This window comes from Xyrauchen texanus, chromosome 34 (assembly GCF_025860055.1).
Source record: "Xyrauchen texanus isolate HMW12.3.18 chromosome 34, RBS_HiC_50CHRs, whole genome shotgun sequence".
NCBI lineage: Eukaryota > Metazoa > Chordata > Actinopteri > Cypriniformes > Catostomidae > Xyrauchen > Xyrauchen texanus.
In genome coordinates, this window is record NC_068309.1 from 715,786 (window position 1) to 730,812 (window position 15,027).

A 15,027-nucleotide genomic window follows, 5' to 3' on the forward strand; every position below is an offset into this window, starting at 1 on the left:
AATACATCATCCAGATGTAAACATGTCAACTAGACGTCTGGATGATGTACATGAGCTACATAATGTTTACACACACAAACATATTCACTGTTCAATTCACAAACGACTCATGAGTCGGTTCTTCTGAATCTTTAAAAAAAAACGTGTTAACTACAAAGTTATTAGTGAGATTCAGGCACAAAATAATGAATCATTTTATGAAGCAGTTGGTTCAACTGATTTGAAGTTTCGGAAAGCTTTGTTTCTCTGATCAGTTCCAGTTATCGATTCGATTCTTACGAATCACTGAGCTAGTCATAATACTTATCAGCCATAATTATGTCAGACTTGAAACAACTGTGTGCAACATGTATTTAAGATTCGTGACACTTGCATCAGCAGTTTACAAACACTTACTAGGTGTTCATATGACAGCATGTACTTAAGCATCATCCAATCACAGCTCATGTCAAATATGATCAACACTACCTGGCTAGTGATCCCGGAGCCTTCATTTTAGTTTTAGCAGAGACGGGCCACTTCTGTTCCAATTAATTATATATAATAGAGTAACGGTCAACGGATGCAGAAACCCACCTAACAGGTAAAAGAGCCAATCGCCTTTTAGACATCGCCTGTCAATCAACTCGAGAACACGCATGCACATTAGCCAGGGACAGATTATGACAAAGGCCCCCGGGCCAATTATCTCCAAGGGTTTGCCCAAAAGTTGTTGACCGGGGGGTGGGTTTGTTTTCATTGATGATGGGTTTTCGAGTGGGGTGAATCCCCAAACTTAAAGCTCAGGGCCCCCATGGCCAATCAAGGGCCCCTGGTAGACAAGGGCCCCATTGGCCCGGTCAGTAATCCATCGCTGACATTAGCTATACAAGCCAGGAAAATTGGGTTTTTAATTTTTTATAAATTAGTAAATTACATTTAACACAGAGATAAAAACATTAGAAATGCAAACGAAGGTGGAGAGTTTTTTGTGGATTAACAAGTGAAAAATTGTAAATGAATGAAGTCGATTATTGTTACAGTGATTTATTGTGTCACACAGATAAGGACACTCAAATTCACACGACTGTAGAAGTTCACATTGACATTATAAAACAGATAGATTAAGTCTGAATGATTGTCATCTTTTAGAATAAAGTACATCACTTTTATACATGTATGTTTAACTATGTTTTGAGAAGATTTAGTGTCAGTGATGTGGAGATTCATTCTTGATCCGTCTCCTCTATGAGTCAGCAGGAGTCGCCAAAACATCATTAACACCAGATCTCTAGAACTCTTCAAGCGTATTAACCTGAACTGATCTTTGTATTATTGTGCGCTGCAGGAAGTCAAAGCTGTTTTAGACAAATGTTCAGCTCTAACTGAATTCTCAAGAGATGTTTTCAGGAGATGTCGCTGGTAAGATCACCAGAGGAGAGTTGTTACTGCCGATAAGGAACCATGGAAATACTCTCTCAGTAAATGTGTGTGTGTGTGTGTGAGTGTGTGTGTGTGTGTGTTAGTGAGAGCATCAGAGAAAACCAACGTGCCTCTTTCCCAGTCCAGCTGAACTCTGACCTTCTGGAGTTTCTCCGTCACTGATAGGAGAGATTTCTGTGGGGTCTCGAATGCACCATATTTACCAGTGAAATGCCCCAAAAGCCAGAATCCACTGCTGGAGAATATTTGATTCTTCTTCTCAGCAGATTCTGTCATCACACCCAAAAACTCCGACCTGAACATCCCAACAGTGAAGACCTGAAGTGAAGCCTTCTGATCCCCGAACACACTTACAAGAAAACCGTTCTGGGTTATTCGTAAGCAGCTGTGGCCGATCACTCGATCTCACACTGGTGAAATCATCTGACACGATGAGATTACGTTGAGCGCTGTTGGGGTCCAAAGTCACTGGATCTGAAGAGAGAGGACAGATAAACACTCAAACACACTCAAATAAGACAGAAAAGATGAATGTATTGTTGTTCTGAACTCATTCAACATGTTTCTGCATCTTCTGCATCACACTGAACTTCAGGTCGCTCAGGTGTTTTGACACATTGATCAATGTTTCGGAAATTATTTCTGGACCCGTCAGTTTAAACTGGGTTCTGAAGAACATTCAGGAGTCAGTGATGTTGTGGGTTTGGAAACGAGAAACACAAGACAAACCTTTCCATTGTGCTCTTGAATTATTTATGATAACATGTTTATATTACATTGACATATTTGTCTCCAGTATAATGAATATTCAATCTGCTGTAAGGACGTGCTGCATACCTGCAGGAATGAAACATCTCCAGCGTTCATCTCCTCCTCAATGGCTTTGATTGTGTCTGAAAGTGATGTCATCTGTCTGCTCATCTTCTCGATCTCCACCCTCATCATCCGACTCTTCTCAGCTTCTTCTTCTCTCAGTTCTGTTATTCTCTCCGTCTCTTCATCACGTAGAAGCTTTCTCAAACTCCATCTTAATCCGTCTCTCTGTGAGTCTGAATCTGGAATAAAAGCAATATATCATGACTGAATTACATGTATGAGTTCATTTGTATAAGCTTAAATCACACTGTTCAGTTCAAACTTAATATAATTTACAGTGGGAACCAAATTCCGTTTAGACTTCTCAAATATTCTCAGATTGTCCTGTAAGAGTTTTATCTCCGTTCGGAGTTTCTCCTGAAAGAAATCAACATGTTAACATGCTTTCATTGAGTGTATTAATGGAAACATATTTATTATTTATATTATTATTTATATCTTCTCCATAGTCAGATCGTCCAATCGTCAGCCTGTGAGATCGCCAATACACGATATTATTGCATGGGGGAGGGGCAATAATTTACTTATTTGCTCATTTATCGTTGTCCATCATTTTGTGAACAAAGATGGAGTTGGTGATAAAGAAAAATGTCACGTCACCTATTTGGCAATGTTTCGGTTTTAAACCAGACTCAAAAGGCGAGCCCTTGGATATCACACTAGCAATTTACTAACTTTGCCCGAGAGTTGTGCTGATAAAAGAGTCTCAAACCACAAACCTTTCTGTACATTTGCGTGTCCACCACCCTGCTGATGCTGCTAAGCTAGCACTAAAAGAAACTCTGGTCGGAGACATCGAGGTCAGCCATCTATAATCTGAGCTTTAGCAAAAAGCACTAAGTACAAACGAAACAGTGAAAGATGGGCCCAGTCTCCAAGTATATCGCAAAGGAGATGGTCTCTTATCATACAGTTGAGAAGGTACATTTAGAGATCCACTCCAAACCTTTGACAAACAGCACACGCTGCCAGGGCGCAAGTACTTCACCAACACTGCTATCCCCGATCTGTACAATGAAACAAGGGAGAGCATCACTAAAGATTTGAAAACGGCTGACTTTGTCGCTTGATCATTCACATGTGGTCAAGCATAAAAATGACCCCCTACATATCTGTGACAGTCCATTATATTTCGGAGGAAACTGGAGGCAAAATGTCTCGAAATGACATTCATCCCAGAGAACCACACTGCAGATGTATGGATGGTTAAATCATTTTTAATCATATAATAATAATACAAATCTTTTTGTGAAGGCCGGTGAGGAGTCCATTGCAGTAGTCGACCCTACTGGTGATGAATCCATGAACAAGTTTCTCTAAGTCTTGACTGGTACAAAAGCTATATTTCTGAGATGATAGTGGGCTGATTTAGTTATTGCTTTGATGTGTCCAAGATTCCTGACTTGATTTTTTGTATTTAGACCTCTGGAGTCAAGGTATGTGTTCACCTTGGGAATTTCACCTTTGTTGCCAAATACAATGATCTGTGTTGTTGTTTAACTTAAGGAAGTTTTGGCACATCCAACGGTTAATTTCATCAATGCACTGGCTTTAAAGTTCTGGTTGCCATTCACTTGTATTGTATGGACCAACAGAGCTGAAATATTCTTCTAAAAATCTTCATTTGTTTTCTGCAGAATAAAGAAAGACATGAATGGCATGAGAGTGAGTAAATTATGAGAGAAATCAAATTTTAGGGTGAACTATCCCTATGTTCTATATGTTAATTTGAAATAATATTATTTTTAACCTCCTCAGACCTGGTGTCCACATACGTGGACATCACATTTTTGGTTGTGTGCAGCATAATACTTAATTCTGTGTAACTGGAACATGTTTTTCACAAACGAGGACACTTACACTGCCATCTGGTGGCGTCAGGAGAGAATTTTTTTTTTACATGAATAATTTAAAGATGGCGGAGAACACAGTCCACGTCACGCAGCCACTCCAGACCAAAACGTCCACAAGGTAAACAATCTAATAACATTTCATTGTTGATTCTTGTTACAGTGAGGAAAATAAGTATTTGAACACCCTGCTATTTTGCAAGTTCTCCCACTTGGAAATCATGGAGGGGTCTGAAATTGTCATCGTAGGTGCATGTCCACTGTGAGAGACATAATCTAAAAAAAAAAATCCAGAAATCACAATATATGATTTTTTAACTATTTATTTGTATGATACAGCTGCAAATAAGTATTTGAACACCTGAGAAAATCAATGTTAATATTTGGTACAGTAGCCTTTGTTTGCAATTACAGAGGTCAAACGTTTCCTGTAGTTTTTCACCAGGTTTGCACACACTGCAGGAGGGATTTTGGCCCACTCCTCCACACAGATCTTCTCTAGATCAGTCAGGTTTCTGGGCTGTCGCTGAGAAACACGGAGTTTGAGCTCCCTCCAAAGATTCTCTATTGGGTTTAGGTCTGGAGACTGGCTAGGCCACGCCAGAACCTTGATATGCTTCTTACAGAGCCACTCCTTGGTTATCCTGGCTGTGTGCTTCGGGTCATTGTCATGTTGGAAGACCCAGCCTCGACCCATCTACAATGCTCTAACTGAGGGAAGGAGGTTGTTCCCCAAAATCTCGCAATACATGGCCCCGGTCATCCTCTCCTTAATACAGTGCAGTCAGCCCTGTCCCATGTGCAGAAAAACACCCCAAAGCATGATGCTACCACCCCCATGCTTCACAGTAGGGATGGTGTTCTTGGGATGGTACTCATCATTCTTCTTCCTCCAAACACGGTTAGTGGAATTATGACCAAAAAGTTCTATTTTTGTCTCATCTGACCACATGACTTTCACCCATGACTCCTCTGGATCATCCAAATGGTCATTGGCAAACTTAAGACGGGCCTTGACATGTGCTGGTTTAAGCAGGGGAACCTTCCGTGCCATGCATGATTTCAAACCATGACATCTTAGTGTATTACCAACAGTAACCTTGGAAACGGTGGTCCCAGCTCTTTTCAGTTCATTAACCAGCTCCTCCCGTGTAGTTCTGGGCTGATTTCTCACCTTTCTTAGGATCATTGAGACCCCACGAGGTGAGATCTTGCATGGAGCCCCAGTCCGAGGGAGATTGACAGTCATGTTTAGCTTCTTCCATTTTCTAATGATTGCTCCAACAGTGGACCTTTTTTCACCAAGCTGCTTGGCAATTTCCCGTAGCCCTTTCCAGCCTTGTGGAGGTGTACAATTTTGTCTCTAGTGTCTTTGGACAGCTCTTTGGTCTTGGCCATGTTAGTAGTTGGATTGTTACTGATTGTATGGGGTGGACAGGTGTCTTTATGCAGCTAACGACCTCAAACAGGTGCATCTAATTTAGGATAATAAATGGAGTGGAGGTGGACATTTTAAAGGCAGACTAACAGGTCTTTGAGGGTCAGAATTCTAGCTGATAGACAGGTGTTCAAATACTTATTTGCAGCTGTATCATACAAATAAATAGTTAAAAAATCATATATTGTGATTTCTGGATTTTTTTTTTTAGATTATGTCTCTCACAGTGGACATGCACCTACGATGACAATTTCAGACCCCTCCATGATTTCCAAGTGGGAGAACTTGCAAAATAGCAGGGTGTTCAAATACTTATTTTCCTCACTGTAAGTTATGCATAATAGTGTTGTATGATTAAAATGGCATGCATTTTTGACAAACTTTTGTAACAGTAAAGATTTACTATGCCGCTAAATTTGATGTCCACATATGTGGACAATGGGACTTAGCTTAGTTGAAACTGTATAAGAATGTTAGCAAAATCGCACTCACGATCACGAGCACGCACGCGCACACACACACACACACACACACACACACACTCTCTCTTGCTCGCGATCGCACACACACACACAAACACTCTCTTGCTCACTCGCGATCGCGCGCACACACACACACACACACACACACACACACACACACTCTTGCTTGCGATCGCGCGCGCGCACACACACACACACACACACACACTCACACACACACATGTTGGTGCAGCTATCCTTATGAGGACTCTCCATAGACATAATGATTTTTATTCTGTACAAACTATAGATTCTATACCCTAACCCTAACCCTACCCCTAAACCTAACCCTCACAAAAAACTTTCTGCATTTTTACATTTTCAATAAAACATTGTTTAGTATGATTTTTAAGCGATTTGAATTATGGGGACAATAGAAATGTCCTCATAAACCACATTTATAGCATAATACCCTTGTAATTACTAATTTGTAACCTAAAAAAATGTTCTCATAAACCACATAAACAAGCCCACTCTTGCTCGATCGCACACACACACACACACACACACACTCACGATCGCACGCACACACACTATCTTGCTCACTCGTGATCGCGCACACACACACACACACACACTCTTGCTCACTCGCGCGCACACACACACACACACACTCATGCTCACTCACACACACACACACACACACACACACTATCTTGCTCACTCGCGATTGCGCGCACACACACACACACACACAGTCGCGCATAAGATTGAAAAATTTGGCAAAAACTTAGTTTGGGAAGAATTCGTTAGAAAACATCAATTGCAATAGTTTATAACAGTATATATTGACATTGCATGTGTGATAAATAATTTTACATTGATTTTTATTTTATTTTACTCATGATCTCATTTCCAGAGCGTTCTCCTGCGTCAACGGCACTGGAATTGATACTGGATTCAATTGCTGGGGACAACTCCGAGGTAGAAGACTGGTCCGACAATGATGAACCAGTAAATGACGTTGATTACCATCCTCCACAACAGGAGCCAAGCAGCAGCGAGGAGGAGAGTAGTGGGGATGAAGACCCCATTCCACAGACCACCCGGGGACGTAAACGTGCTGAAACTTGTCGTTCAGACCGTAGCACTGTCGTTTTGCACACTCCCAGACGTCGGACTCAGCAGGTTGAGTCTGATGGCTCAAACGAGGACCTTGAAGAGCCAACACCAGGACCAAGCTTTGAAGGACAACCCAAGCAAGGACGAGGAGTGCGCTGGAGTGCTTGGGCTGTAAATAAAAGAGCTTTGCACTTTGTTACACAATGGTGTATTGATTTTTTTATGTGAATACACACCCAGTGTCCACATATGTGGACATCATTTTTTTCAAAAAGTGCTTCATGTTCAAAGATAATATCTGGTTATTATATGTATTGGTCCCTCCTAACCCCAAAAAGCTAGAAGAAATCTAAAATGCACGCCAATGATTAACAAATTATGTTACATATTGTAACTGTAGGTCAGAAGAGAGTAAAATCACACATATACACTATTACATCGCCCCCATTATAATATTAATCGACAAAGCTGTAAACAACATATTAATATGCATGTGATAGTTTTGTCTTGTATAATGTTAACCATTTACATTCTCACTGAACTTTGAACTTAGTGACTGTTTGTTTTTCTGGAATACGATAAGATGTCCCTCTGTTTACTATATATAGTTAAGTATTATATATAGTTACTTAACTATAGTTAAGGTGATAAGAACGATTTCTCAACTGGCCAATTACAGACCACTTGTAAGGAGCTCTTAGTAGCCAATCCGAACACAGGATGCGGGACCTGCCAGGGAATAGGAAACTACATCACCGTAGGGTAAAGTTACTTCCACTATGGGTTAGCAGCTACAGTGGATATAAAAAGTATACACACCCCTGTTAAAATGCCAGGTTTTTGTGATGTAAAAGAATGAGACAAAGATAAATCATGTCAGAACTTTTCCACTTTTAATGTGACCTATAATGTGAACAATTCAATTGAAAAACAAACTGAAATCTTTGTGGGGGAAAATGTTTTATTAAAAACCTTACAATAACCTGGCTGCATAAGTGTGCACACCCTCTTATAACTGGGGGTGATGTGGCTGTGTTCAGAGTTAACCAATCACATTCAAACTCGTGTTAAATAGAAGTCATTACACACCTGCCATCATTTAAAGTGACTCTGATTAATCACTAATAAAGTTCAGCTGTTCTAGTAGGATTTTCCTGACATTTTCTTAGTTGCATCTCTGAGCAAAAGCCATGGTCCGCAGAGAGCTCCCAAAGCATCAGAGGGGATCTCATTGTTGAAAGATATCAGTCAGGAGAAGGGTATAAAAGAATTTCCAAAGCATTAGATATACCATGAACATAGTGAAGACAGTCATCATCAAGTGGAGAAAATATGGCACAACAGAGAAATTACCAAGAACTGGACGTCCCTACAAAATTGATGAAAAGACGAGAAGAAAACTGGTCAGGGAGGCTTCCAAGAAGCCTACAGCAAAATTAAAGGAACTGCAGGAATTTCTGGCAAGTACTGGCTGTGTGCTACATGTGACAACGATCTCCCGTATTCTTCATATGAATGGGCTATGGGGTAGGGTGGCAAGACAGAAGCCTTTTCTTACAAAGAAAAACATCCAAGCCTGGCTGAAGTTTGCAAAAACAAACATCAAGTCTCCCAAAAGCATGTGGGAAAATGTGTTATGGTCTGATGAAACCAAGGTTGAACATTTTGGTCATAATTCCAAAAGGTATGTTTGGTGCAAAAACAACACTGCACATCACCCAAAGAACACCATACCCACAGTGAAGCATGGTGGTGGCAGCATCATGCTTTGGGGTTGTTTTTCTTCAGCTGGAACCGGGGCCTTAGTCAGGGTGGAGGGAATTATGAACCGCTCCAAATACCAGGCAATTTTGGCACGAAACCTTCAGGCATCCATTAGAAAGCTGAAGATGAAGAGGAAGTTCACCTTTCAGCACGACAACGACCCAAAGCACACATCCAAATCCACAAAAGCATGGCGTCACCAGAAGAAGATTAACGTTTTGGAATGGCCCAGCCAGAGCCCAGACCTGAATCCAATTGAACATCTGTGGGGTGATCTGAAGAGGGCTGTGCACAGGAGATGTCCTCGCAATCTGACAGATTTGGAGCACATTTGCAAAGAAGAGTGGGCAAATATTGCCACATCAAGATGTGCCATGCTAATAGACTCCTACGCAAAAAGACTGAGTGCTGTAATAAAATGAAAAGGTGCTTCAACAAAGTATTAGTTTAAGGGTGTGCACACTTATGCAACATTTTAAATTTTTCCCCCCTCAAAGATTTCAGTTTGTTTTTCAATTTAATTCTTCACATTATAGGTCACATTAAAGGTGGAAAAAGTTCGGACATTATTTATCTTTGTCTTACTCTTTTACATCACAAAACCTGCCATTTTAACAGGGGTGTGTAGACTTTTTATATCCACTGTATTACTTGTGTAGCGCCCTCTACTGTCCTAGGTGTGAACCGTGTGAACCTGAACCGTCGCTTGTGTGTGTTGAGGCCGAGTGAAAGGTAAAATGGCCACTTCGCTCTAAAAGAGCACAAATGAAATAAACTAAATGTACCTGAGTGCGCTTGGTCAGTGTTAAAGCTTCCCATCACCCGTCAAATCCATCCACGTGAAGATGTCATCAGTTAGCAAACTCTGTGATTCTCCCACAATGCCAGAGGAACTCCTAATCACACGCCAATTAGGAACGCTATCTGGATTCCTCCTCAGCTGCTCTGTCACTCTCGATCAAAACAATAACCGTGCACAGAAATCATTTAGATCTTTGATTCACTGACGTAAGTGATAACTTGATTTAAGTTCCTAACAGGTAACATGAATAGTCCTGTTCAATGAAATGACAACCGTATGTAAGACTAACAGTTCTTCCGAATCGCGTTGTGTTGACTTCGTTGTGGCGTCGTGTTGACGTCACAACGGAATACTATGCAGCTTAACACTCAACTAATACAGTTCTGACTATATTTAACACAAATAAACCGGCATATTCTTTGTTATCATGCCGACAACATTCTCGTTCCCTCTAGTGTTTTCCTCCCTCCCGTTACCTCTCCTTCCCTCCAGTGTTTATTTCCCCTCCCCTAACTGACATGCGCACACGACAATCACAGGTGCCATAACTGACATGAGGTGGGATTAAACTGTATTTTAACAAATAACGTTAAACCAAACACAATTTAATGACATGAACATGCCTGGACATGTCCACTTCAGTTTAACAAATTAAAATCGTATGTCACATATCAACAAATTTGTGCATATACCTCTTTTTGAAAATAAATAAAAATAAAATATAATATAAACATGCAGAACTTAACCCAGGTTTACATTCTTCCCCTTCTGAAATGATCATGTCCCCATGAGTATACAACCTTTAAGTGTTAATAATGAGTCTACTCTCAGAGTTTACACATAGGCTAGTACACCTGGCACACTTAGGTAAAGGTCGGTACCTTTCTGAACGGCAAAGTTCAATCTTTAAGGAATCTTTCAGATGGACAACTATTCCTCTGTGTACTACTGTTACGGGTCTCTCACTGGGCTGGCCTAGCTTATCATAGCTTAACTTAGACACAGGTTTTCGCTTCCTTTTAGGAAGATGCTCCATGTGTTCGGCCTCCAAGTCTGACGCATTTCCAGAGCTATTTTCTTCCCCTTCTGAAATTTCTTCCTCTACTGAGTCTACTATTGGATACATATTCTCTCTGGAATCCCCCACCACTTCCTCTTCTCCAGAAGGTTGAGATTCACTGTCTGTGTGGGCAGTTACTTCATCCTCTTCAACTTCAAGATTGTGCTGGAGATCAGGAAGTGTCCATTGTCTAGATCAGTTTGAGGAGTAGTACCCATAGCTTTCCTTTTCACTTTCTGAGGAATTATCAGCTGTTTCAGGGTTTTCCCTTGCTTTTTCCTCTCTTGATTGATCTTTATGCTCTTTTGCATCTCTAGACCTGGTTACTGGCCTTTGGGGAACTTCTTGTATTTTATAAGGTTTTGGCATCCTTACCGATTCTCCAATTGGTAAGAGGTGATCCCTGTGCATTGTCCTGACCCCTCCTTTTCCTTTCTCAGGTTTGAGTTTGTACACAGGTAAATTGTCAAGATTTACTAGAACAATGTACGGGGTTGAATTCCACTTATCCTCTAATTTGTACTTTCCTGTAAAACTGAGATTTCGAATTAGCACACGGTCTCCAGGCCTTATGCTTTGATATTTCACCTTTTTACCAAAGAGACGTTTGTTTCTCTGATGATTCTTAAGTACAGACTCAGAAGCTAGTTGGTAGGCTTTCTGAAGATCTGTCTTCAAGTTTTCAACATACTTCTGGTATGTTTGTCATTCTCCCTCCTCTGAAGAAGTACCAAAGCACACATCAATTGGCAAGCGGGCATCTCTCCCAAACAAAAGAAAGTAAGGTGTGTACCCTGTAGCCTCATTTTTAGTACAATTGTATGCATGTACTAATTTGCTGATGTGCTGACTCCATTTGTGCTTTTCTCTAGCATCCAAAGTGCCCAACATGGAAAGTAGTGTCCTATTAAATCGTTCAGGCTGTGGGTCTCCCTGAGGGTGGTAAGGTGTTGTCCTTGATTTCTTAATCCCTAGCATTCCCAAAAGTTATTTTATAAGCCTACTCTCAAATTCTCTCCCCTTGGTCTGAATGTATACGGCTGGCAGTCCGTAATACACAAATAACTTCTCCCAGAGAATCCTTGCAAACGTCATTGCTTTCTGATCCTTAGCCGGATAGGCTTGGGCATAGCGTGTAAAATGGTCAGTATTGACCAGGACATTAGCAACACCTTTAGAATCTGGCTCTATTGACAGGAAATCAATACATATTAACTCCATTGGTCCACTACTAGTGATGTTACTCAGAGGAGCACATTTCTGAGGCAATGCATCTTCCACAGTTTTTAACATACTTCTCAATCTCAGAAGTCATTCGAGGCCAGTAAAATCTGTCCTTCAGAAGCTCTGTAGTCCGCTATATTCCCAGGTGTCCTGCATCATCATGTAAGGAATGCATTACCTGTTGCTGGAACTGTTCAGGTAAAATTAGCTGTTTTTTCTCTTTACCACAGTGTCTGTGGAACATTCTGTACAGTAGCTTATTATGGATGACTAGTTTAGGACCTTGTCTCTGCAATAGATTCATTTGTGGGTTAGAACTTGTACCTGTTGCGAGTACCTTTCCCTGCTCTACAGCTATCTTCACCGGTCCAATTACTGGATCTTTGTCTTGCGCCAATTTAAGGTCAGTATGTGTTAGCTGTTTCAGATTTCCTAGCTCGAATTGTGTAAGACCAGCATAAAAAGGTGGATTAATCATTGAATGGTCTCCCAGTTGATCGACCAGACTGGTGGAAGATTCCTCATTTTTGTCACTTGCCACGATCTGACATATTGCTTTCACTTCTGACTGAGGTATTTCCGCCCATTCATCAGGTGATCCACCATTCAAAGGATAACGAGACAATGCATCAGCATCTATGTTATGACGTCCTGGCTTATATTTAAGACTAAAGTCATACGTAGCTAATGCCACCAGCCAGCTATGTCCTGTTGCGTTCAACTTGGCTGTAGTGAGGACATATTTGAGTAAAGATCACCCCATAAAGATAGTCATGGAATTTATCTACTACTGCCCATTTCAGTGCCAAGAATTCCAGTTGGTGAGTAGGATATCTTTGTACTGTTGCACTCAGTTTCCTACTAGCATATGCAACTGGTCGGAGTCCTTCCGGATACTCTTGGTTCAGTACTGCACCTAGGCCATTCCAACTTGCATCCACATGTAGAACATAGGCCTTGGTAGGTTCAGCGAATGCCAGGACAGGGGCATGAGTTAGGCAGTAGATAATGGTTTTAAATGCCTCAGTACAATCTTTGCCCCACCGTTCACCAAATGTCTCTGACTCTTTGAAATACTTTCCCAGTTTGGTCCCTTTTCCATCCCCTTTAGCTGGAGGATACCCTTTGGTGAGTTCTGTCAGGGGTCGCACAATTGCAGAGTAGTTTTTGACAAACCGCCGGTAAAACTCCTAGGAATGACCTTAAGGTTTTTCCATCTGTGGGCATCTTCCACTTAGAGACTGCTTCTATTTTCTCTGGGTCAGGAGCAACACCCTCAGAGGATACAATATGGCCCACATATTTAACCTGTGACATACAGAGCTGGCACTTATCAAGTGAGATTTTCAAACCATACTCCTCCAAACGGTCTAAGACTTTTAGAAGTCTTTGTTCGTGTTCTTCTAGAGTGGATCCAAAAACTATAATATCATCAAGGTACACTATCACTTCTAGTAGATGTGTGTACCTTGAGTCTTTGGAATGTCGCAGGCGCTCCACTAACTCCTTGTGGCATTCTTTCAAACTCATAAAATCCCAAAGGACATATGAAAGCAGTCTTCTCCTTATCCTCATCGGCCATGGCTATTTGGTAGTAGCCGCTCCGAAGGTCTAAAACTGAAAACCACTTGCTTCCCGCAAGACAATCCAATGCATCATCTATGCGTGGGTTAGTGTACTGATCTGGAAGATTTCTGCTGTTCAGGGTACGATAATCGATACACATGCGTATTGCTCCACTCTGTTTACGAACAATCACAATTGGGGAAGCATAAGGACTCCGGGATTCTTTAATAATCCCCGCAGCTAACAGATCTTTGAGGTGTCGATGAACATCATCAATGTCAGCTGGAGCAATACGTTGAGACCTCTCTCTAAATGGTCTCGAGTCACTCAGACGGATGTGATGACTAACGTCCTTTGTCAGTCCCACATCGCATTCTTCAAGAGAAAACACATTACCTCTCCCAGACAGTTTCTGGCGAAGTCGATTCTCCCACTCTTTTGGAATGGTTGACTGGTTGAAATCAAACAGCTTTGAATCAATGCACTTGGATTTTTTTGGGGTACCTGTTGTTACAGTCACTGTATCTGTAGGAAACACATGAGCTACCACTGTTCCCTCTGGGATGGTTATATCTTTGCACGTCTCATTCTTAATCAGCATTTTGAATTTGTTATCCTCTACAGCGGAAGAGAGTAGAACAACTGGAAGAATGAAAAGTCCAGCAGGTAGCATATCATCTGAAGTGGTTTCTACTATGAAAATGTCCTTTTCCAGTGGTTTTTCTGACTCAACTGTACAAACAGCACACATTTCTTCTTTTGATGGTACAATGCAAGCACCTGGACCAGCCCACTTCAGTTCTCCAGCAGGTATGTCGACCACTTTCTCCCCAACAAGTTTTGTAGGTGATTTTATTTCTGAATTGTGAAACTGAATTCTTAGTGCATGTGTTAGATCTGTCTCATGACCAGCTGTGCTAAGTCCAATCAAACATTGAAAAAAACTTGCATTTGTTCCAATGATTACAGGCACTTGTTCAGGACCCTCGGGTTCAGGACAAACCAATGCGAGTATGGATACCGTCTCTTCTACACCCATGACAGAAGCAGGAAAATAAACATCTACCAAGACATATCCCTTGTAAGGGTAACTGGCTGTGCTAAGGCCCCAAATGGACAGACCGGAGAGGCTGAATTGGTACTAAAGACAGGTTTTTAGAGTACCATGACTCAAATATTATAGTGACCTGAGATCCACTATCTAGTAATGCTTCACAGGGCTGCCTATTGATCTTCAAAGTGATTTTCAGAGCCGGACCCACCAAACCTACAGGAAGGCTACTCTTTCCAACCACTACTGCCTGACTTTCCCGAGAAAAGCTGGCTTTATCACCAGTATGTTTGCTACTACTCTGATCCATTCTTTCGTTTCTGGCCCTTCGTAATGATCGCACAAGCTTCTGTATCAATAGACTATAATTCTCAGGAGCTTTGCACTTCGC